Raw genomic sequence first — 22,444 nt, 5'->3', positions numbered from 1 at the left:
CTGTGGAGGAAACCCATGCAGACACCGGGAGAGCATGCAAACTCCACACAGAAAGGCCCTCGTCGGCTGCTGGGCTCAAACCCAGAACCTCCTTGCTGCAAGGCAACAGTGCTAACCACTACACCACCATGCAGACATTGTTGTCCTAAGGATACTTATTATTCCTATTATCTCTAGCCACTTTATCCTGTTCTACATGGTCGCAGGCAAGCTGGAGCCCATATGTCAACCTATACGGAATGTCCGTATTTTATACGGATTTGATTCAATAAATGTAGTATACGGGCGTATAAATAAAGTTATACAGATTCTTTAAAAAAAACTTCAATATTTATTTAGAGCTATAATCAATTCCCACAATGATAAAAGAGCGCATAACATTTACAAACGTACTGTACACCACAGACAGCCAGTAAAGAGTCTTATGAAATTGTGCGTTATCTTGTGGTAGCGAGACTTCGTTCCACTTTTGATCATGCGCACACCATATTGCGAGAATCCCGCCAACCGTGAAGTCATAGACATAGACACCGCCTTCTGCGTAGGATCATACGTCATCCTCGCCACCATATTGGATGTGGCAAAGTGGAGATTCTTCAACCGTCTCTGGTATAGCGTCTAGACAGTAGCCGAGAATAAAGATGCCTCATTCATGTGCTGTGTTTAACTGTACCAACAGGTTTACTGTCCAAACGAGATCACATGGGATTACCTTTCACAGGTGAGACTGGAAAAATACTTTTCATTGTATTTGGTCATTATATCGTAATTTTACAAACAGATTTTCCTGACTTTGTGGCTAAAATGAAGTCTCGTGTATAATAGCCGCTCGGTGAAACCTGTCTCCAAACAACGAAGTATTTCCTTCGTAACTACACTGATAACACTTTGTGTTTTTGTCAAACACTGGAGCTTTGTATTCATTCTGAAGGTTTATTGTTATTAATATTGAATAAAAAGTAACTGGGATATATCATTGTTAATTATCATTCAAATTTTAGGTAAATTATTTTAATTTGCATCTTATACGGATTTTATAAGGGAAATACGGATTTTGGAGGTTGGTTATACAGGTTTGATTGACCAAAGGTTGACATGTATGGGAGCCTATCCCAGCTGACTACGGGTGAAAGGCGGGGTACACCCTGGACAAGTCGCCAGGTCATCACAGGGCTGACACATAGACACAGACAACCACTCACAATCACATTCACACCTACGGTCAATTTAGAGTCACCAGTTAACCTGCATGTCTTTGGACTGTGGGGGAAACCAGAGCACCCAGAGGAAACCCATGCAGACACGGGGAGAACATGCAAACTCCGCACAGAAAGGCCCTTGCCGGCTGCTGGGCTCAAACCCAGAACCTTCTTGCTGTGAGGCAACAGTGCTAACCACTACACCACCATGCCGACATTGTTGTCCTAAGGATACTTATTATTCGTATTCTTATGTTTTTTTTCTTCAAAACTTGGCCATTTTTGAGGTGGTTCCCATGGGCGAAACCTCATGAAATTTGGTACACACATCAGTCCTGGCCACTGCGACTGAAAGATACCAGCTTGGCCCCAGGTGTGTCCGGGGGACACCATAGCACTTCCACATGCATTCAGACTTTTCCCCGGTATATAGTTTCACCTATCAGTGTCAAATTGGTGGCTCTAAATTGACCGTAGGTGTGAATGGTTGTTTGTCTCTGTGTGTCAGCCATGTGATGACCTGGCACCTTGTCCAGGGTGTACCCTGCCTCTTACCCATAGTCAGCTGGGATAGACTCCAGCTTGCCTGCAACCCTGCACAGGATAAGCGGCTACAGATAATGGATGGACCTCAGGCTTGCCTAACTTTTATGTCTTATTCTGCACTCTGTATTATAATAAAGTCAGGATTAATGTAATCGGTAAAGATGGCATGACTGTTTCCTGTCTGTACAGTATCTATGATTTATGAACTTTTTCCACATTTTTATGACTTTTTATTACATTAGACTTGCTTCTGAAGGTTTTCTACATGGTGTCCAAAAAGTTTCCACGCATTGGGGAAATTAACACTTTTGATCAAAATGTAACTTTAATTACAAAACCTCCTTTACATGATTGCCATTTCTTGGTAAACATGTACTCTTCCACTGTAATGGAAATTTCTAATAAACACTTCAGAACGCTTAGCAGTTGTCTTTTCAGTCATTTATTATAGTAGATCATATAAAAGATATATAAAATAGGAAAGGAAAGAGAAGAATAGAAGAAGACACCACTTCTGATGATGCCGAGAGTACACGCACTCTGAGTTGTGTTTTAGTGGCTGTTATCTATTATACTCTAAAGGCATTCGCTTACTGCTTGCATCTTCATGTGATTGGCTCAAGATTTTCTATGAAGCTTTGTTAAACCGTGCACCTGGCGTGCTCTGGTATGTGCAGGCAGATGCAAGTTAGGGAGAGCTCAAGCTCCGTGCTTATCACCACCGAGGTCAGGAAAGGTGGTTACATCATGAGAAGATGCGTAGTTAGGACGAACTCAAGCACCCTGCTCATTACCACCAAGGTCACAGAAAAGCGATTACAACATTGGAAAAAACATCTTTCTCAGTATATTAGGCCACTTGAGCTCAACACACGGAAACACAGAGAATAGGAATGTTCATCCACTAAATTTCCCTCACACCACTTACAATTAACTTGTGTTAACACAGCTGGAGTTATGTGTTATGTGTAATTCAAATCTTCTCCTTTTTTTGGCTGCTCCCACTGGGGGTCACCACAGCAGATCATCTGTTTGCATCTTCCTCTGTCACACCAACCACCTGCATGTCCTCCTTCACCATATCCATAAACCTCCTCTTTGGTCTTCCTCTTGCCTGGCAGCTCCATCTTCAGCATTCTTTTCCCAATATACTCAGCATCTCTCCTCTGCACGTGTCCAAACCATCTCAATTTCATCTCTTTTGCTTTGTCTCCAAATCGTCCAACCTGGGCTGTCCCTCTAATATACTTGATCCTAATCCTGTCCATCTTCATCAGTCTCAGTGCAAATCTTCGCATCTTTAACTCTCCTGCGTCCAGCTCTACCTCCTGTCTTTTCATCAGTGCCACAGTCTCCAACCTGTATATGTCTGGTCTCACTACCATCTTGTCCATCTTGTACACCTTCCCTTTCACTCTTGCTGGTATCCTTCTGTTACAAATTACTCCTGACTCTCTTCTCCACCCACTCCTCCACCATGCCTGCACCCTTTTCTTCACCTCTCTTCTGCACTCCGTTACTTTGAACGGTTGCTCCCAAGTATTTAAACTCATCCACATTTGCCACCTTGACTCCTTGTCCCTTCACCATTCCACCATCATCCCTCTCCTTCACACACATGTATTCCGTCTTGGTGCTACTCCTACTGACTTTCATTCCTCTTCTCGACAGTGAGTACTTCCACCTCTCCAGGCTCTCCTCAGCCAAGTCACTTGTGAACATCATAGTCCTGACTCCTGATATTGTCCGTTGACCAGTCCATCACCATTGCAAACAAGAAAGGGCTCAGATCCGATCCTTAATGTGATCCCACCTCCAACTTAAACCCGTCCATCACTCCTACCGCACACCTCACCACTGTCACACTGCCTTCATACCTATCCTACACTACTCTTACATACATCTCTGCCACTCCTGACTTCCTCACACAATACCACATGTCCAGTCTCGGCACCCTGTCTTACGCTGTCTCTAAGTCCAGAAAGACACAATGCAACTCTCTCTGACCTTCTCCATCAACATTCTCAAAGCAAACAGTGCATCTGTAGTGCTTTTTCCTGGCATGAAGCCATACTGCTGTTCTCTTGGGCTGAGGTGCACTTGCGCAAGGCGCCTAACCCCCAACTGTTCCCCGGTTGCTGTAGCATGGCTGCCCTCTACTCTGTGTGTGTGTGTGAGAGAGAGAGAGAGTGTGTTCACTACTTCAGATGGGTTAAATGCAGAGAGGAATTTAATTGTGCTCAAGTGTACGTGTGATAAATAAAGTTCTTCTTCTTTAGGTCAAAACTTGAACATGAATTCACTCAGGTTCCTCATCTAGATTTTAAGCATAAGAACCATACTCTCATATGGAATGACTTTAAAAAAAAACTCTGATGTTTACGTTTATTAATTTGGCAGCTTGTGTGTCTAAAGCTGAAAACAGCACGAATTGAAATCTGAGCAGTTCAGGGTTAAAGTCTGACTCAGTCATAGAGCTTCTGTGGTAGTGCTGGGAACTGAACTGAACTTTCTGAGTCTCTGACACACACACACACACACACACACACACACACAAATGCTGCTACTAAGAAAAGACTGCAGCAGCATGTGAGCGAATGTGACTGGTCTGACTCTGCGTTGTGTCTTTGTGAAATATTCATTGATGACTCAGACAACGACTGCTGATTGACTGCGGTTTATTCGGTCATGAATAACAAAAAAATCCGTTATGGCAGCTCTGGCTGGTCTCATGTGCTTCTCTCCAGAGAGCTTCAGGCAGACTCACTACTGTACAAACTGCATTCATATAATAATGCATTCTTACATTTTAATGCATATTACATTTCAGTAGAAAATGGTCACATCTTGTGCGACATTCAGTACATGAATTACCACCAGCTTAACATTTCAGGAATGATTGGTGACATGAAATGGTAACATGAAATGGAAAAAATGCACAAAAAACAAATAGTATTACAGTAGAATAAACAACAAGGCAACATACCTGTCATGAATAACAAAAAAAATGCATTATGGCAGCTCTGGCTGGTCTCATGTGCCTAATTTAAAAAATTAAATGAATAACAGCATAACCATGCCATGTTGGCTACATGTACATTCAACTCACACCACATACATATTGCAATGTTGCTAGCCACTATAGTAAAAGCAAAAACTTAATTTTCACAACCAACATGCTTTAATGACAGAACACGTTTCTGGATATTGATGCAAATTAACCATTGTGATATCACGAGAGGTTGACTGGCTCTCAGCGGGACCCTTCAATTAGTGCAAGGACACAAAGGTTAAAATAAATCAAGATTTTTAATGTGATGCCAGGAGGTTAAACAGAAAAGGTATCTCAAATTCCCATGCTCAAATGAGGAATGATTCCCAAAAGTCAAACTCAAACAATGTCTCTGGCTTTAGAATAACAAAATTATCGGCAGGTTTCATTCAGTCCAATATCCTTTTCCCAGAACAAGCAAAATCTTCTGCCTTACTTTGAGTCCAGTCAATAATCCCTGTAGTCTTCAGCCCGGTGGCAATCCAGTGGCAGGTGTTCAGAACACAGGTAAGTATTTCAGATAAGCATTTCCACGAATACTCCACCCAGCAGGATCCGCTCAGCAACGAGAGTCCATGAACCGCTCTCCTCTCCTCTCCACTCCACCTTCACACTGAGAGTTTTGAGCTCTCACAAAGCCCTCTTACTCATTAGGCCCTCATTGCCCACAGGTGTGTTGCCTTGTTGTGTGCTGAGGGGTGAGGTTCCCAACTCCACCACCAGATGGAGTTATAGCTGCTTGTTGTTGGAGCCATCTCCATGGAATATAGCGCTCCTCCAAGACGCAGCCTCTCGGGATGTCACACATCCCCCCCTCGGGACCGACGTCCTCGTCGGGCTGAAGGTCGTGAAGAGGGCATCTCGCCGGGACAGGGCATCTGCATTGCCATGGCGCCTGCCAGCCCTGTGGACAACAGAGAAGTTAAACGCTTGCAAGCTTAAAAACCATCTGGTAACCCTACTGTTTGTCTCCTTGTTCTTGGCCATCCACTGCAGAGGGGCGTGGTCAGAGATCACCGTGAAACGCCGGCCCAGGAGGTAATATCGTAGGGATTCTAGGGCCCAGGTAATGGCGAGACACTCCTTTTCCACTGTTAAATAATTCTTCTCGCTTGGGAGTAGTTTTCTGCTTAGGTATAGGATGGGATGTTCCTCACCTTCATGCACTTGAGCGAGTACAGCCCCCAGTCCCACCTCTGAAGCGTCTGTCTGAACCATGAACTCCCTCTTGAAGTCTGGTGCCACCAGAACCGGACTGGAACAGAGGGCCTGCTTCAGGTTGATGAAGGCTGCCTCCGGTGTGGGATTCCACTTCAACATTCTTGAGTGCCATTTGGTTGTCAGATCTGTCAGGGGTGCAGCAATGGAGGCAAAATTGGCAATAAAACACTGGTAGTAGCCAGCTAGGCCCAAAAATGACCTCACCTGCTTCTTGGTGAGAGGTTGCGGCCAGTCCTGTATGGCCCGCAGCTTTGCTTCCTGGGGCTTGACCAGTCCCCGGCCAACGGTGTACCCCAGGTAATTGGTTTCACTGAAGGCCAGCCTGCATTTTTTCGGGTTTGCTGTCAGACCTGCATCTCTGAGGGAATCAAGCACAGCTTGTGCACAGGGTAAATGACTGTCCCAATCTGGACTTTGAATGACAACATCATCTAAAAATGCAGCTGCATACCTCTTGTGGGGAGCAAGGACCCGATCCATTAAGCGCTGGAATGTGGCTGGCGCTCCATGCAGACCGAATGGAAGCTGTGTGTATTGGTAGAGACCTTCTGGTGTGGCAAAGGCCGTCTTCTCCTTTGACGCTGGGGTCAGGGGCACCTGCCAGTATCCTTTTGTAAGGTCCAGAGTGGTGAGGAACCGGGCATGTCCTAAGGAGTCTACTAAGTCATCAACACGGGGCATAGGGTATGAATCAAACTCTGACACCTCATTTAATTAGCGATAATCATTGCAGAATCTCACCGACCCGTCTGGTTTGGGAACCAGGATGATGGGGCTTGCCCAGGCACTTTTGGACTCTTCGATGACTCCCAGCTCTAGCATCTTTCTCACCTCCTCCTGGATAGCCACCTTGCGAGCCTCCGGCACACGATAGGGACACTGGGTCACCATTCGGCCCGGGACGGTGCGGATCTCATGTTGGACCACCTCTGTGTGCCCAGGGAGTGAGGAGAAGACATCTCAGTTGCGGTCCACCAGTTCTAGGGTCATCTGCCGCTGATGTGGGGATAGGCCTGGCCCCACCTGAACCTCCTCTCTGGCGGGTTCTTTGGACTCTGTCAGGGGCAAACAGCTGAACAACACCTCCCTGGCATGCCATTTTTTCAAGAGGTTAACGTGCTATATCTGCTCAGGTTCTCTTTTATCAGGCTGTCTCACCTTATAATTCACCTCTCCTACCCACTCGATGACCTCATACGGTCCTTGCCAGGTTGCCAGGAACTTACATTCCATGGTCGGCACCAGGACCAGCACTCTGTCCCCCAGCTTAAACTCTCTCGGCTGGGCAGGTTGGTTGTGGGAGGCCTGCTGTTGCCATTGAGCCATCTCCATGTGTTCATGCACTATCGGGTAGACGGCCCTCATTCTCTCCTTCATGGCCCCAATATGCTCGATCAGGGTCCGCTGTCTGCAGGGTTGCTCCTCCCAAGCCTCCTTGGCAATGTCCAGCAGCCCTCTGGGTCTGTAAGAAAGCAAAAGTTCAAAGGGCGAAAAGCCAGTAGAAGATTGGGGTACCTCTCTCACTGCAAACAGCAGGTATGGCAGCAGCTGGTCCCAGTTCCGCCCATCCTCTTCAACCGCCTTCCTCAGCATTGACTTTAGAGTCCTGTTAAAATGTTAGACCAATCCATCTGTCTGGGGGTGGTAGACAGATGTTCGCAACTGTTTGATCTTCAACAGGGCACACAGTTCTTTCATCACCCTGGACATGAACGGGCTGCCTTGGTCCGTCAATATCTCCTTTGGAATTCCTAGACTGGTGGAGAGGAGGAACAGCTCCTTGGCTATTTGTTTGGAGGTCGCCTTCCTCAGGGGGCTGGCCTCAGGGTACCGGGTCGCATAGTCCAGGATGACCAGGATGTACTGATGCCCCCTGGAGCTTTTTGGCAAAGGACCCACTATATCCAGTCCAATCCTCTCAAAAGGAGTTTCGATAATTGGTAATGGGATGAGCGGGTTACGGTATGGGGGCTTAGGTGCCACCTTCTGGCATTTTGGGCAACTATGACAGTAATTCTCTGTTTCCTTGTGCATTCCAGGCCAGAAGAAATGCTGTAAGATCCTCTCTTTTGTCTTCTCTACACCTAGGTGGGCCACCAGTGGATGTGTGTGTGCCAGATTGAGCACAGTCACCCGGTGGGGCTGTGGTACAAGGAGCTGTTCATGCACTTTGTCATTCTTCTTCACCACCTGATACAGTAGGCCACGTATAATTGTGAAATGGGGGTATGTAGGGCTTGCTCTACCCCCTAACAGCACACCCTCTAGCACCTGCACACTTCTTAAGGCATTTGCAAGTGTGGGATCCTGCAACTGGGCAGTACCATACTGGCCTGTGAGAGGGGGAAGCTCCTCGATGCCTGGGGCATTTTCCTCATCGGAGCTCGGAGAGCTTTCCAGGGCCACATTCTCTTCTCCAGTCTCCGGGCCAGTCTCTGTGTCAGCCTGGGTGCCTGTCATCCCTGCGAGGGTCTCTCTCCACAGCAGGTGGAAGGCTGGGCAATCTCGCCCAATCAGAACAGGAACAGGGAGGGAATCAACCACTCCCACCCTCGTGTGTATAGTCCCCCTGGTGGTGGTCATATTTAGTTCAGTGGTGGGGTACTCTTTGGTGTCCCCATGGATGCAGGAAACTGGGAGAACTTTGTCAGTGGTCAGACACGATGGATCCACCAGGTCCTTATGCACCAATGTGACCCAACTACCCAAATCTAACAATGCTTCGACATCATGGCAATTCACCATCACTGGGCAGGTGGGGGGTTGATCTGGGGGCCCGTCTGCAGCCCCAACGAGTGATGCAAACAGCTGGGCAGATGGTGAGCTGGAGGACCCTGCAGTGGGCATAGGCTTGTCCACCAGTTTCCCACACTGCCAAGACATGTGTCCCCTGCCCCCACACTGGAAGCATTGTCGGGTGTCACCATCACTGGGAATTCTAACCGGACCCGGCTGGCTTCTGGCTCCCCCTGGAGCATAGCCAGGTTCTGCTGGGGCTGGGCTGGACCCCTTGGGGTTTTTGGGGTGGCCTCCCCTTGTCAGCAGCGGGGACACAGTCCTGGGGTCCTTCCTGGAAGCACGGAGCAGTTCTGTTGTGGCCTGGTACTTTTCCACAGCTTCAACAGTCAGTTCAGCTGTGGTTAGGGCTTGTTGGCTGATGAAGCGCTTCGCCTCATGTGGCAGGGCTCGAATGTACATGACAATGGCCTCCACTACTGCAGCCACTGTGGTTTTCTCAAGTTCCAGCCATCTCCTCGCGATTCTGGAAAGCTCGTGCATCTGCACACGGGGAGCCTGGTCTGCTTGAAAGGTCCAGCTGTGGAAGCGTTGAGCCATACCAAACTTGGTGAGCCCATGTCTGCTGAGGATCTCAGTCTTCAGAGCATCATAGTTCATAGTCTTGTCAGGGGGTAGGTCTCGGACAGCGTTCAACGATTCTCCCGTTAAAAATGGGGCTAACAGTCCAACCCACTGTGCCTTGGGCCATCCTTCCCTAGTGTCCGTGGCTTCAAAGATGTGCAAGTATGCCTCAACATCATCTGTAACCCCCATTTTGGCAATAAAATCACTTGCCTTTAATGGGCCAATGCTCTGAACAGCCATCTTCTGTAGCTGCAACTCCTCTGCCTTCAGTTGGTTGGCTTTCCTTTGTTCCTCCAGGAGGGCTGCGCTCACCTGCATTTGGGCTTGCTGGCCTGCAATAAGGGCCTTCAAAATTTCCTCCATCTTGTTATGCAGAGGGCCTGTGGTTAACTGGGAAAATTGAGCAATCAAATGTTCAGTGTCCTCCTCATACATGCACTATTATTGATGATTGAAGTGCCTGCATTCTCCACCATATGTGATATCACGAGAGGTTGACTGGCTCTCAGCAGGACCCTTTAATTAGTGCAAGGACACAAAGGTTAAAATAAATCAAGATTTTTAATGTGATGCCAGGAGGTTAAACAGAAAAGGTATCTCAAATTCCCATGCTCAAATTAGGAATGATTCCCAAAAGTCAAACTCAAACAATGTCTCTGGCTTTAGAATAACAAAATTATTGGCAGGTTTCCTTCAGTCCAATATCCTTTTCCCAGAACAAGCAAAATCTTCTGCCTTACTTTGAGTCTAGTCAACAATCCCTGTAGTCTTCAGCCCGGTGGCAATCCAGTGGCAGGTGTTCAGAACACAGGTAAGTATTTCAGATAAGCATTTCCACGAATACTCCACCCAGCAGGATCCGCTCAGCAACGAGAGTCCATGAACTGCTCTCCTCTCCTCTCCACCTTCACACAGAGTTTTGAGCTCTCACAAAGCCCTCTTACTCATTAGGCCCTCATTGGCCATAGGTGTGTTGCCTTGTTTGCTGAGGGGTGAGGTTCCCAACTCCACCACCAGATGGAGTTATTGTCACCTGAACGCAGGCACACACCAGGCTAGAAATCCCAAGACACACACCACTACACAGAAGCAATCAAAATAAAAATTTAAAAAAAAAAAAATTACAATGGTTTATTTATAAAATTCAGTCTTGCCACCATACAGGCTGAGAAAAGAGGTAATAGGCTACAGCAGTAGTTTGGCACAGCAAAACCTTAAAAACAGTGACAAATGCACAGCAGTCCTAATTAATCAACAGATACACAGCAATCCAATACAGTGGGGAAATACACTGGCAAATACACAGCACTTCAAGCAGTAAAACAATGCACACCGAATACACACAGGTAAATACACAGCACTTCAAGCAGTGGAGCAGTGCACACCAAATACACAGCAACCAAAACAAGTAGATGCACACATCAATACACAGCAATCTTAGTTAGGAAATGCAGGCAAATACACAGAAAAATCCCCCACACACATATAAAAGGCCAAGCAGAAAAAAAAAAAAGGTCAAACCAGTAGAACTCCACACATGTTCAGTAACCCACTCAGGCCTGCCAACAAACTGTTTGCACTACCCCCAAACCCAGGCCTCGGCGAGTGAACACAGGACCCTAAAAGTCAAAATAAAAAAATAAAATAAAAAATACAAATAAAAAGGGAAAAAAATATAAAAGAAAAGAATATCCGTTCAGTCGGAACCCCTTCCGGCTGAGAAAAAAAAAGAAAAAAAAATCACACCAAGGGAAAAAAACACCTCGATAATCTCCCACAAAAAAAAACACCCACCCGGTCCCTGATAGCAATTCTCAGTCTTTCCACCCAGAGTTGTTGGTAATACAAGCCGAAAACCGCCATTCAGTTCAATGGCAAGGCGGACTCTTAAGTTGACGGCCGCATTGTACCACCCGTCGCACGTATGGCCGCTCAACGCGATAACGCTACTCCCGGAACCCGGAACTCCCAATCCAATCGCCGCTACCACCACAGTATCTGTCAGGAATAAACAATCGTCTGAATACTTCGCAGCACAAGAGTTAAACACACTCGCTCAGTAAACAGCTAGAATTCACCCTTCCTTTAGTTTGATTAGAGTGCACAGGATAATCGTTCCTTTCGTCATCTACACGTAGCCTCTCCTCCTCGGCAAATCAGCATGGAGCGGTCCCTTCTTGGTTGCAGCAGAGCAGAAGATTTCGGCGTTGGCAGTTCTGGCAAGCGGGGATCCGGCACTACCCTCTGTGTCGTGGTGGTCCGGGCCAAAAGAAAAAAAGAGGACTGCATTACAGTTTAATGAGCCATTTTATCCACATGCTAATTATGGCTTCAGCCAATCCATAGCCCCGCACCAAAAGTGGCCATAAGTGCTCACAGCTGTGGCTTATTATGCTGTGCAGCATCTCGGCCATGACTACAATCACAGTGGCACCTGTAACATTAAGCACAGTTTCTCAACCTCCCCCCACATTGTCCCATTCGTCAGTCCAACTGCCACAAATAACATTCATATCGAGTCCAGTGTCATTCTCACTTTACTCAGTCCCCATAAAATGATAAACACATAAATAATCACAACAGTACAATACACACAATACCATCACCCCCACAACATAATTCCCCCCCCACTAAATCGGTGGTCGGCCTCGACCCCTCAATCCCCATACCTATGTGGGGGCAACCCAAAATTGGACCGTTGCAACCATCTGACCAGAGGCAAAGACCCTTCACTAACCTCATTCCCCTGAGATACCGGAGGGGGCTCAGGAGCCATCTCAGTAGCTGTAATTGTAGATTCCTCAGATTCAGTCCTTGAGGGGGGCATGGGCATAGGTGCAGGCACCGCCACTACTGGCCATCGAACTGGCATCGTAATCCCTGTGTTGGGCATCTCTGGTTCTACTCGAGCTGGGGAATCCATTGGAGCTTGCAATCCAACAGGGCAGGGTCTCAGGTTGTTTCGATGCATGGTCCATATGGGCCCCTCCTTACCCTCTGGCCGTATCTGATAAACTGGTTGTCCAGGCTGCACCTGGGAAAGAACCACAAAGGGGGAGGGAACCCACCTTGGCTCCAGTTTGCCCCAGGCATGACGCCGAAAGTTCCGAATGAGCACCCGCTCCCCTGGAAGCAATGCCGTGGCCCTAGCCCTGGCGTTGTAACGGGTCTGGTCCCAGGCCTGTCTCTGTTGGGTGTGGGCTTGAACTTGCCGATAGGCCATAATCAGTGTCTGATGGTGGCACTGAACCCACCCTTCCGGGGTGGTACATTCTTGCGGGGGCCAACCATCCATGCACAGATCTACTGGAAGCCAAGCATGCCTGCCAAACACTACAAAGTAAAGGGTTAGTCCTGTAGCACTGTGAATGGTGTTATTATATACTTGCACTAATGCAGGCAACTTAGAAGACCACTGGGCTTGCTCTTCAGCCGTCAGGGAGCTCAACAAGGAGAGGAGTGTCTGATTAAAGCATTCAACAGCCCAGTTGCCGTGAGGATGGTATGGGGTGGTCCGGCTCTTGACACACCCATACAGGGCACACAGCTGCTGCATCAGCTCTGACTCAAACACTCCCCCTCGATCAGAAAGAATTCATTCAGGGCAGCCAAATGTCTGTATGAAGGAGCCCCATAGGGCCTTAACAGTCATCTGGGTGGTCTGGTCACGAGTGGGCACAGCAACGGTGTATCGAGAAAACAGGTCTGTGATCACCAGGATGTAGGGGTAGGTGTCTGCCAGCCTCCCTAGGGACAAATAGTCCAGCCCGACTACTTCGAAGGGGTAGGTGGTCTGGATGGACTGCAAGGGAGCCCTCACCTCTGGTCTGGCTTTGCTCAGAGCACACCCGACACAATCCTGTGCCCAAGTACTGCAGTCAGTGGCCATCCCGACCCAAAAGAACCTCCGTCATAGGAGCCCCAGGGTCCGTTCACTGCTGGCATGTCCGGAGGCCTGATGATACTGCCGCCACACCTCCTTGGCTTCTGCAGTGGGCACGAGGATTTGGCAGGCTTCCATGCCGGAGTCTGGCTCCTTCACCCGGCGCACCAGGATGCCATGCTGGATCTCAATCTCCTCCCACTCGGCCAGCAGCTTCTGCATTGGACGGGACAGGGTAGAACGCACTTCCTTTGTAGGGCTGGCCTGTTGTTCCTTCCATGCATACAGCTGGTGGAGGGAAGGATCTGCTTGTTGTGCTTTCCCCCATCGGTCTGTCAGGAGCAACTCCGGCCCAACAACCTCAGGACTGGGCTCCGATGGTTCAGTGGCATCCTCTCGCGATACTGGTCTAGAGGTGACCTGGACAGTGCACACCTCTGCCTCCCCGGGCCGGCGGGACAGGCCATCTGCATTCCCGTTTCTCGGCCCAGGGCGGTACTTAATCGTGTAGCGGTAATTGGCAAGCTGTGCCACCCACCTCTGTTCAGTGGTGCCTAGGTTTACTGTCGCCAGATGAACCAGGGGATTATTGTCTGTAAACACCTCTATCTCTGCCCCCCAAAGGTAGTCCTTAAACTTCTCGGTGATTGCCCATTTAAGCCCCAGCAGTTCCAGCTTAAACGAGCTATAGTTACGATCATTTCGCTTGGCTGGATGCAGGCTACGGCTCGCATAGGCAATCACACGTTCTTGACCATCCTAGACTTGAGATAGGACTGCTCCCAGACCCTCCAGACTCGCATCGACGTAGACCCGGAACGGCACACTAAAATCTGCGTATGCAAGGATTGGGGCCTCCAGCAATGCTCTCTTCAGTTGGTCGAAGGCCACCTGGCAGGAGTCCCTCCACTGAACGGGGGTGGACTTAACTCCAGCTGTGCCCTCAAGGAGGCGATGTAAAGGGGCAGCTATCTTCGCGAACCCAGGGATGAACCGCCTGTAGTAGCCGGCAAAGCCCAGAAATGACCGCACTTGCTTCACAGTTTTGGGGGCTGGCCAGTCCTGCACTGCTGCGGTCTTCTCCGGATCCGTAGCCACCCCACGCCTGCTGACTATATGCCCGAGGTAGCGCACCTCCTGCCAGAACAGGCGACACTTCTGTGGCTGAAGCTTGAGGCCATGGGACTTAAGACGTTCAAAGACCTGTTCCAGGTGAGACAAGTGGCTGTCGAAACAGGGAGAGAACACAATTACATCATCCAGGTAAACCAACAAGAAATCATTTACTTGGTTACCTAGGCAATGGTGCATGAGATGCTGGAATGTGGCAGGGGCATTACATAGGCCGAAGGGCATTCTCTCGAACTGGTACAACCCTAGTGGAGTAGCAAATGCTGTCTTTTCTTGATCCTGAGGATCCACCTCAACCTGCCAATACCCACATGCCAGATCCAGGGTAGAGTACCATGTCGCCTTCTTCAAAGTGGTGAGTGACTCCTCTATACGGGGGAGAGGGTAGGCTTCCTTGTGTGTTACAGCGTTCAATTTACGATAGTCCACGCAGAAGCGCCAGGAGCCATCCTTCTTCTGTACCAGCACAACAGGAGCAGCCCACGGACTTGCACTCTCCTACACAACACCCTTCTCCAACATGCCCTGTAACAGCGCATGCAGCTCAGGGTACAAGCTCGGTGGAACAGGCCGATGGCGCTCCCGTACTGGTGGTGCACTCCCAGTGGGGATTTGGTGTAGGACTGCCTTGGTATGCCCAAAGTCATCCTCATTTGCAGAAAACACAGGGGCCCACCTTTGCAGCATAGCAGTCAACTTGTCTTGTTGATCTCCAGTGAGGCCTTCCCCTTGTAGTGCCAACACTGGATGGTGTTCCGCTTCCTCAACCTGGATGGGTTGCACCACCACTTCCACTACTGCCGGCTCAGGGCTAGTCAGCACCAGCTCGCTCTGCCCACACACTTCATCAGCTGCCACCTGGACCACAGTTGCCAACGAACGGCCCTGGGGTAGCTGAACAGGAAAAGGGTTAGGGTTGCACAAACGAATAGCCAGTCTTCCCTGGCGCAGCCAACTGAGAGTTTGAGCCACCCACCACTCATTGTCCCCATTGTCTAAATCCTCCACCATCACTAAACAGTCAGCCCGATCTTTACCTTGGGGAACTTGCGTCCACAACATCACCTCCATTTCAGGGGGAAGTATCACCGGTGGCTGGGGCTCCAGCTTTGTAACACCTTGGAGTAAAAGCCCCGGTGTGATTGTCAACGCCCGTCTGCAGGCTGCAAAAGCTTCAGTCCAGATGGCCCCTGCCCTCGGGCTGATAGTAGATCTAAATGCTGCCTCCCCTGGATGGATCCCTTGGAAGACCTGTGCCCAACAATCAGCAATAATGTTCATTCCCAATATCCCACAGTCTGCCCCCAGACATGAATCTTTCACAATCACCACCCCTTTGTCTAAAATCTGTACTCCCCCCACTTCAAAATCTAGCACAGTATACCCCACATACGGGATGCTTAACCCATTTGCGGCCTTCAAAGTCAGCCATGGAACCTCCCCTACATCACGCAGTTCATCTGTACAGAAATGCTTCCAGAAAAAACTATGACTAAATAAAGTAACTTGAGATCCAGTATCTAAGATACAGGGAATTCTTTTACCTCTAACACTAACCTTGACTTCAGGGCATTCTCCTACCATGGAGGGCTTCTTCACTGTGGTGGTCATTGTGGCCTCCTCGGTGGCTTGCCCCACAGCGACCGAGGGTGCTAAAAATCCGAAGACTCTGGGCGTTGGCGTCGGGGGCAGAACCGCTGGATATGGCCAGACTCCCCGCAGTCCCGGCAAATTGGCCTCCCCTGAACATCCCACCGGTAGGGCTGAAACTCCCCCTGAGCACCTCTGCTGGAACGTGGTCTAGATGGAGGTGCAGTAGCAGCTGGGTTATGACGTTCCCTTATAGGTGGGTCAGCCCTCCGGCTAAGGTTTCGTAGGTCGTCGGATAAGGTTTTGCCTAAAGCAGCCACTTGGTCTTTGAGCTCTTTCTGAAGTTCCACTTTCAAGGAGTCTTTCCACTGCTGCCAGCTTGAGTTCTGTGCTGCAGCCGGAGGTGCTGGCTCCGAGATGTGGGCTCGGCAGACCTGAACGTCCCCTGGGCCCATCTCTTTCTCCAGGGCTTTGGCCTCCTTGCAAGTGTTGACAAATGTCATATCCGGCCTCCTTCACAGCTGACGCTGTAGCTCCTGTTGAGCTGGGCTAGGTCGAAGCCCCATAGCGAACTGGGCCCGCAACATCTCGTCGTCCCCCTCTGCTGGGCCTGGATCTACTGCTCGCCACTGATGATGTAATTCACGGAGACGAAGAGTGAAGGCCCCCACTCCCTCTTCAGCGCCCTGCTGGCACTGGAAAAACTGGGCTCTTAATTGAGCAACAGACACAGTATGCCCATACAAACCCTTTAAAACATCAAATACCTTAACATCAGTGTCTCTATCAGTGGGTGCCACTAATTGAATTTCTTGCTTCGCCTCACCTTCTAAGGCACTCAGAATAAAATCCACCCATTGTTGTCCACTCAGGCCTTGTGCTCTCAGGAATACTTCCATCTGTCTATGCCATTCCTCAAATGCAGTTGACCCTTCTTTCCCACTAAACTTAGGGATCCAGGGTCCCCCCATAAACCATGGCATCATTACTACATTCACTGTACTTGCCTCTGGTCTAGACATTTGCATAGCTGCTGTGCCCATACTATTATTTAACCCGGTGGCATGTTCCATGTTGTGGGAGGTCCTGGGATCCTGCCGACTACGCCAAAAAGAAGTGTCACCTGAACGCAGGCACACACCAGGCTAGAAATCCCAAGACACACACCACTACACAGAAGCAATCAAAATAAAAATTACAATGGTTTATTTATAAAATTCAGTCTTGCCACCATACAGGCTGAGAAAAGAGGTAATAGGCTACAGCAGTTGTTTGGCACAGCAAAACCTTAAAAACAGTGACAAATGCACAGCAGTCCTAATTAATCAACAGATACACAGCAATCCAATACAGTGGGGAAATACACTGGCAAATACACAGCACTTCAAGCAGTAAAACAATGCACACCGAATACACACAGGTAAATACATAGCACTTCAAGCAGTGGAGCAATGCACACCAAATACACAGCAACCAAAACAAGTAGATGCACACATCAATACACAGCAATCTTAGTTAGGAAATGCAGGCAAATACACAGAAAAATCCCCCACACACATATAAAAGGCCAAGCAGAAAAAAAAAAGGTCAAACCAGTAGCACTCCACACATGTTCAGTAACCCACTCAGGCCTGCCAACAAACTGTTTGCACTACCCCCAAACCCAGGCCCCGGCGAGTGAACACAGGACCCTAAAAGTCAAAATAAAAAAATAAAATAAAATACAAATAAAAAGGGAAAAAATATAAAAGAAAAGAATATCCGTTCGGTCGGAACCCCTTCCGACCAAGAAAAAAAAAGAAAAAAAAATCACACCAAGGGTGTGCAAAAAACACCTCGATAATCTCCCACAAAAAAAAAAACACCCAGTCCCAGATAGCAATTCTCAGTCTTTCCACCCAGAGTTGTTGGTAATACAAGCCGAAAACCCCCATTCAGTTCAATGGCAAGGCGGACTCTTAAGTTGATGGCCGCATTGTACCACCCGTCACACGTACGGCCGCTCAACGCGATAACGCTACTCCCGGAACTCGGAACTCCAAATCCAATCACCGCTACCACCACAGTATCTGTCAGGAATAAACAATCGTCTGAATACTTCACAGCACAAGAGTTAAACACACTCGCTCAGTAAACAGCTAGAATTCACCCTTCCTTTAGTTTGATTAGAGTGCACAGGATAATCGTTCCTTTCGTCGTCTACACGTAGCCTCTCCTCCTCGGCAAATCAGCATGGAGTGGTCCCTTCCTGGTTGCGGCAGAGCAGAAGATTTCGGCATTGGCAGTTCTGGCGAGCGGGGATCCGGCACTACCCTCTGTGTCGCGGCAGTCCAGGCCAAAAGAAAAAAAGAGGACTGCATTACAGTTTAATGAGCCATTTTATCCACGCGCTAATTATGGCTTCAGCCAATCCATAGCCCCGCACCAAAAGTGGCCCTAAGTGCTCACAGCTGTGGCTTATTATGCTGTGCAGCATCTCGGCCATGACTACAATCACAGTGGCACCTGTAACATTAAGCACAGTTTCTCAACCTCCCCCCACATTGTCCCATTCGTCAGTCCAACTGCCACAAATAACATTCATATCGAGTCCAGTGTCATTCTCACTTTACTCAGCCCCCATAAAATGATAAACACATAAATAATCACAACAATACAATACACAATACCATCACCCCCACGACATTATAGCTGCTTGTTGTTGGAGCCATCTCCGTGGAATATAGCGCCCCTCCAAGACGCAGCCTCTCGGGATGTCACACCATCAATACAAAGTTCACAAGTGAGTCGTTGAAATATTAGAATGCTCTGCCGATATCGGTAGCAGTTCCTTCTAATAAGCTTCGAACCGAGAAATTTCTTTCCGTTCGGATCAGATCAATTTAAGTTAGCCATGGTATACCCCCAAAGATTTTGAACATAACGTGCATAATGGGAAAAATCCCCTGTAAATTGCTAAGTGGACATATGATACCGAAATAAAGTTAAACGCTATCAAACAAATGTCTTTAGCCCCGTGAGTAACTATGCATGCTAACTATATTGTATTGAGGTAACTACGAACTAACATTCGCTAGCAACATTCCGGCTAACATTAGTTTGCTGTATTTTACAAAGTACATGAAAATAAAAACAAGAGCGAGCACAATGGCACTTCGCCAGCTACACAAGACCCCTGGCAGCTACTTACTTCTTTCCAGAGAGCTTCAGGCAGACTGAAGAGAATCCCGCACGACATGCTTGGATGACCTCATTCAAGTGCGAGGAGTGGTTTTTTTTTTCCTTTCTTTTTTTTAAATGAATGAACAAACTCCAAAATAGTTCACATTTGCTTATAAAACGTGCAAAAATAAATAAAATCGAGGTAGGCAGGGAATAATAAAGGATTTCTGGTGAAATTCACAGTGTTAATTATACACCTGTAACATTCACCCCTCCTGAATTTCACCAAAATCATTCTGCACTAAAGTTTCACTTCATCACCAAAGGTGTTCAAAGACACTTCACTTCAGCCCATCTGGACCACCTTACCCAAACTTATGAGTTCAGTTAAAAAACTATCCGTTAAACAGATTAAAAGGTATTAGGAAGGTTGATCAGGTCCTCTAACCCTTCTAGAACATAGAGGTGCAGCCTACACCCCATTACACTCGGTCCCTGGCACTTATGCATGACAGTGTCTTAAAATTGCAAAACAAAAATCAAAAACATACAGTGACCTTAAAGCATTCTATGCTACAGATTGAGCCTTGTACAGCGGTAATGAACCCCATTTAATTGGTCTCTGTACCATGTTTTCAATGAGTCTGTTTACTGACTTGATCACTCTTCCTGCTCTTGTGACTACGCTACCTTGAACCTTATGGTCCCGTCGGGTTAAGTCTGACTGTGGTTGGTCAGGTTGGTGTCCAGAGGTGTGAGGTATGTCATGGTCAATGAAAGGAGCAGTCTGTGTTCCGTCAGAATCAACAGTAGGACTGACTGGAATATAATTGTCGCCTTGTAAACCTGGTAAGTCAGGGGCAATATGCACATTGTCCATCCTGTCTACAACATCACAGTTAGTGTTTGTGTCATCTGTTAACTGTGAAGCAAGCTCCTGCACCAAAGCATCTTCATCAACAGAGGGGACTGAGTCAGATAGGATCCATAAAGATGTCCTGGCTTGAGAAGACTCCTTTTTCAGGCTACTAAGACCATCCATCTCATCACAGACAGTAAGTTCACTAGCATCAGATGAGCTGTACAAGGACTGATTCTACAGTGAATCATGGACAGGGAGGAAACTCACATCCAACAGTAGATTCCTGTGTACAACTTTACACTGGCCCGAGGCATCACTGATCTTGTAGATATGAGTTTTAGGGTTCCTCTCAACAACAGCATGAACCATTGGGTCCCACTTGTCAGCCATTTTTTTTTGCCCCGTTCTCCCTTGTTGGCAAGCAACACTCGATCCCCAATGTGTAGAGAGACACCTTTGAGTCTCACTATATTGATGGGCTTGATGTTCTTGCTCTTTTGTGGAACGCTGCTGAGTGATTCTAGCAGCTTCAGACAGGTATGACAGAAGAGTCTTGGAGTAACTGCTGGTCAGCTACGACAGGGTCATGCAGGACAGACTTGAACACAATGTCTACTGGAAGCCTAGGGACCCAGCCAAACATCAGATGGAATGGCGCGTAACCAGTGGTCTCGTGAACAGTTGCATTGTAGGCAAAAGTCAACGTCTGGATCCGCTGTGGCCATTCCTGCTTGGTTCTAAGAGGGAGAGCTCGTAACATATTGCCAAGGGTGCGGTTGAACCGCTCCATGCCACCATTGCCCATGGGGTGGTAGGCGGTGGTATGGGACTTGGTAATACCAGACAACTGCAGCAGCTCAGACACTAATTCACTCTTAAAGCTGGCGCCCTGGTCCAAGTGAATTTGCTCAGGAAAACCATAGACACAGAAAACACAGTCCCACAGTTTCCTGGCAACCTGCTTGGCAGTTTGGTTTTGACACCGGAAGGCATAAGCCATTTTCGTGAAGTGGTCAGTTGCTACAAGCACATCAACAGAGCTCTTGTTCTTGTCTTCTGCTGACCAGAAGTCAATGCAAATGAGTTCCATAGGAGCAGAGGTCCTTATGCTTTCCAGAGGGGCTTATGCTGCAGGCTCGGGGGTCTTGGCAAGTACACACCTCTCACAACACCTTACGTACTCCCTCACATCTCTCTCCATTTTAGGCCAGAAGAAGCGCTGTCTCACCAGGTGGAGAGTTCTGACTTGACCTTGGTGCCCTGCCAGATCATGGACTCCTTCCAATGCCTTTTCCCTCAAACATGCTGGCAGCACTAACTGAAGCTTCTTCATTCTGCTCACAGGGTCCCTAGTCTCTCGAGACAGGATACCATCCTGGACCTTGAGTCTGTCCCAGTACTTCAGCATGAGCAACGTTCTGGCATCCATTCCACATTTCTCTCGCCTAGAAGGGTGTCTTTTGTGGGCAAGAAATGGCAAGACACTGGAGACAACAGGGTCCCGTAGTTGGTGATCTTCCAACTCATGTAATGTAAGTGAAGGTAAGGTATCTTGACCAGCAGATTCCAGCTGCTGAACATGGTGTACAAGGTGAGTGGCTCTAATCCCAGCAGCAGTCTCCCAATCGTTGTGATGCAGAAGAGCAGCCCTGACTTCTGATGAGCTGCAAGAACCTGCTGTGGCTAGGGCAGACTCAGAATGCTGGACCACCTGCAGATGTTGGAGTCCTAGTTTAAAGGCATCTTGCACTCTGTTAGCTTCTGTACCATCTGCTTCAAGCATTAAACCACTGTAGGGTTCCTGAATTATACGCCTGCTGACAGAAGAGGTAAAGGGGTCATGGCTGAGCGCATCTGCCACAACGTTCCTTGGACCTGGAATGTATTTCAAATCAAAATTATAGGATGATAGCTTGGCCACCCATCTTTGTTCATAGGTGTCAAGCTTGGGCTTGGTGAGTATATGGGTGAGTGGATTGTTATCTGTCCACACTGTAAAGTCATGTCCTTTTAGCCAGTGACTGAATTTCTCTGTGACACTCCATTTCAAGGCCATGAACTCAAGACGGTGGGCGGGATATCTCTGCTGTGACTTGCTGAGTGTTTTACTTGCAAAAGCAATGGGCCATGCTTTATCTTCCCCAGCAGGCAGCTGTGATAACACTGCCCCTAATCCATGTAGGGATGCATCCACAGACAGAATGAATGGTCTTGAAAAGTCAGGGTGAGCCAGCACAGCACAGGTGAGAAGTTCATGCTTGAGCCTATGGAAGGCTTCCTCACATGCAGGGCTCCAATCTGCAGCAGTCAGCTTCCGGAACATGCCAGCCCCTCTCTTAGCCCGCTCCTTCCTCTTCATGCCTGCCGTCAAAGCGAAGACAGGTTTAGCAATTGCCGAGCATCCAGGATGAAGCTCTGATAGAAGAAGAACATTC

Source organism: Neoarius graeffei, chromosome 18 (genome assembly GCF_027579695.1).
Source record: "Neoarius graeffei isolate fNeoGra1 chromosome 18, fNeoGra1.pri, whole genome shotgun sequence".
NCBI classification, from domain to species: domain Eukaryota; kingdom Metazoa; phylum Chordata; class Actinopteri; order Siluriformes; family Ariidae; genus Neoarius; species Neoarius graeffei.
The sequence above is the reverse complement of the archived record's forward strand: the minus strand, read 5'-3'. Positions refer to the sequence as shown.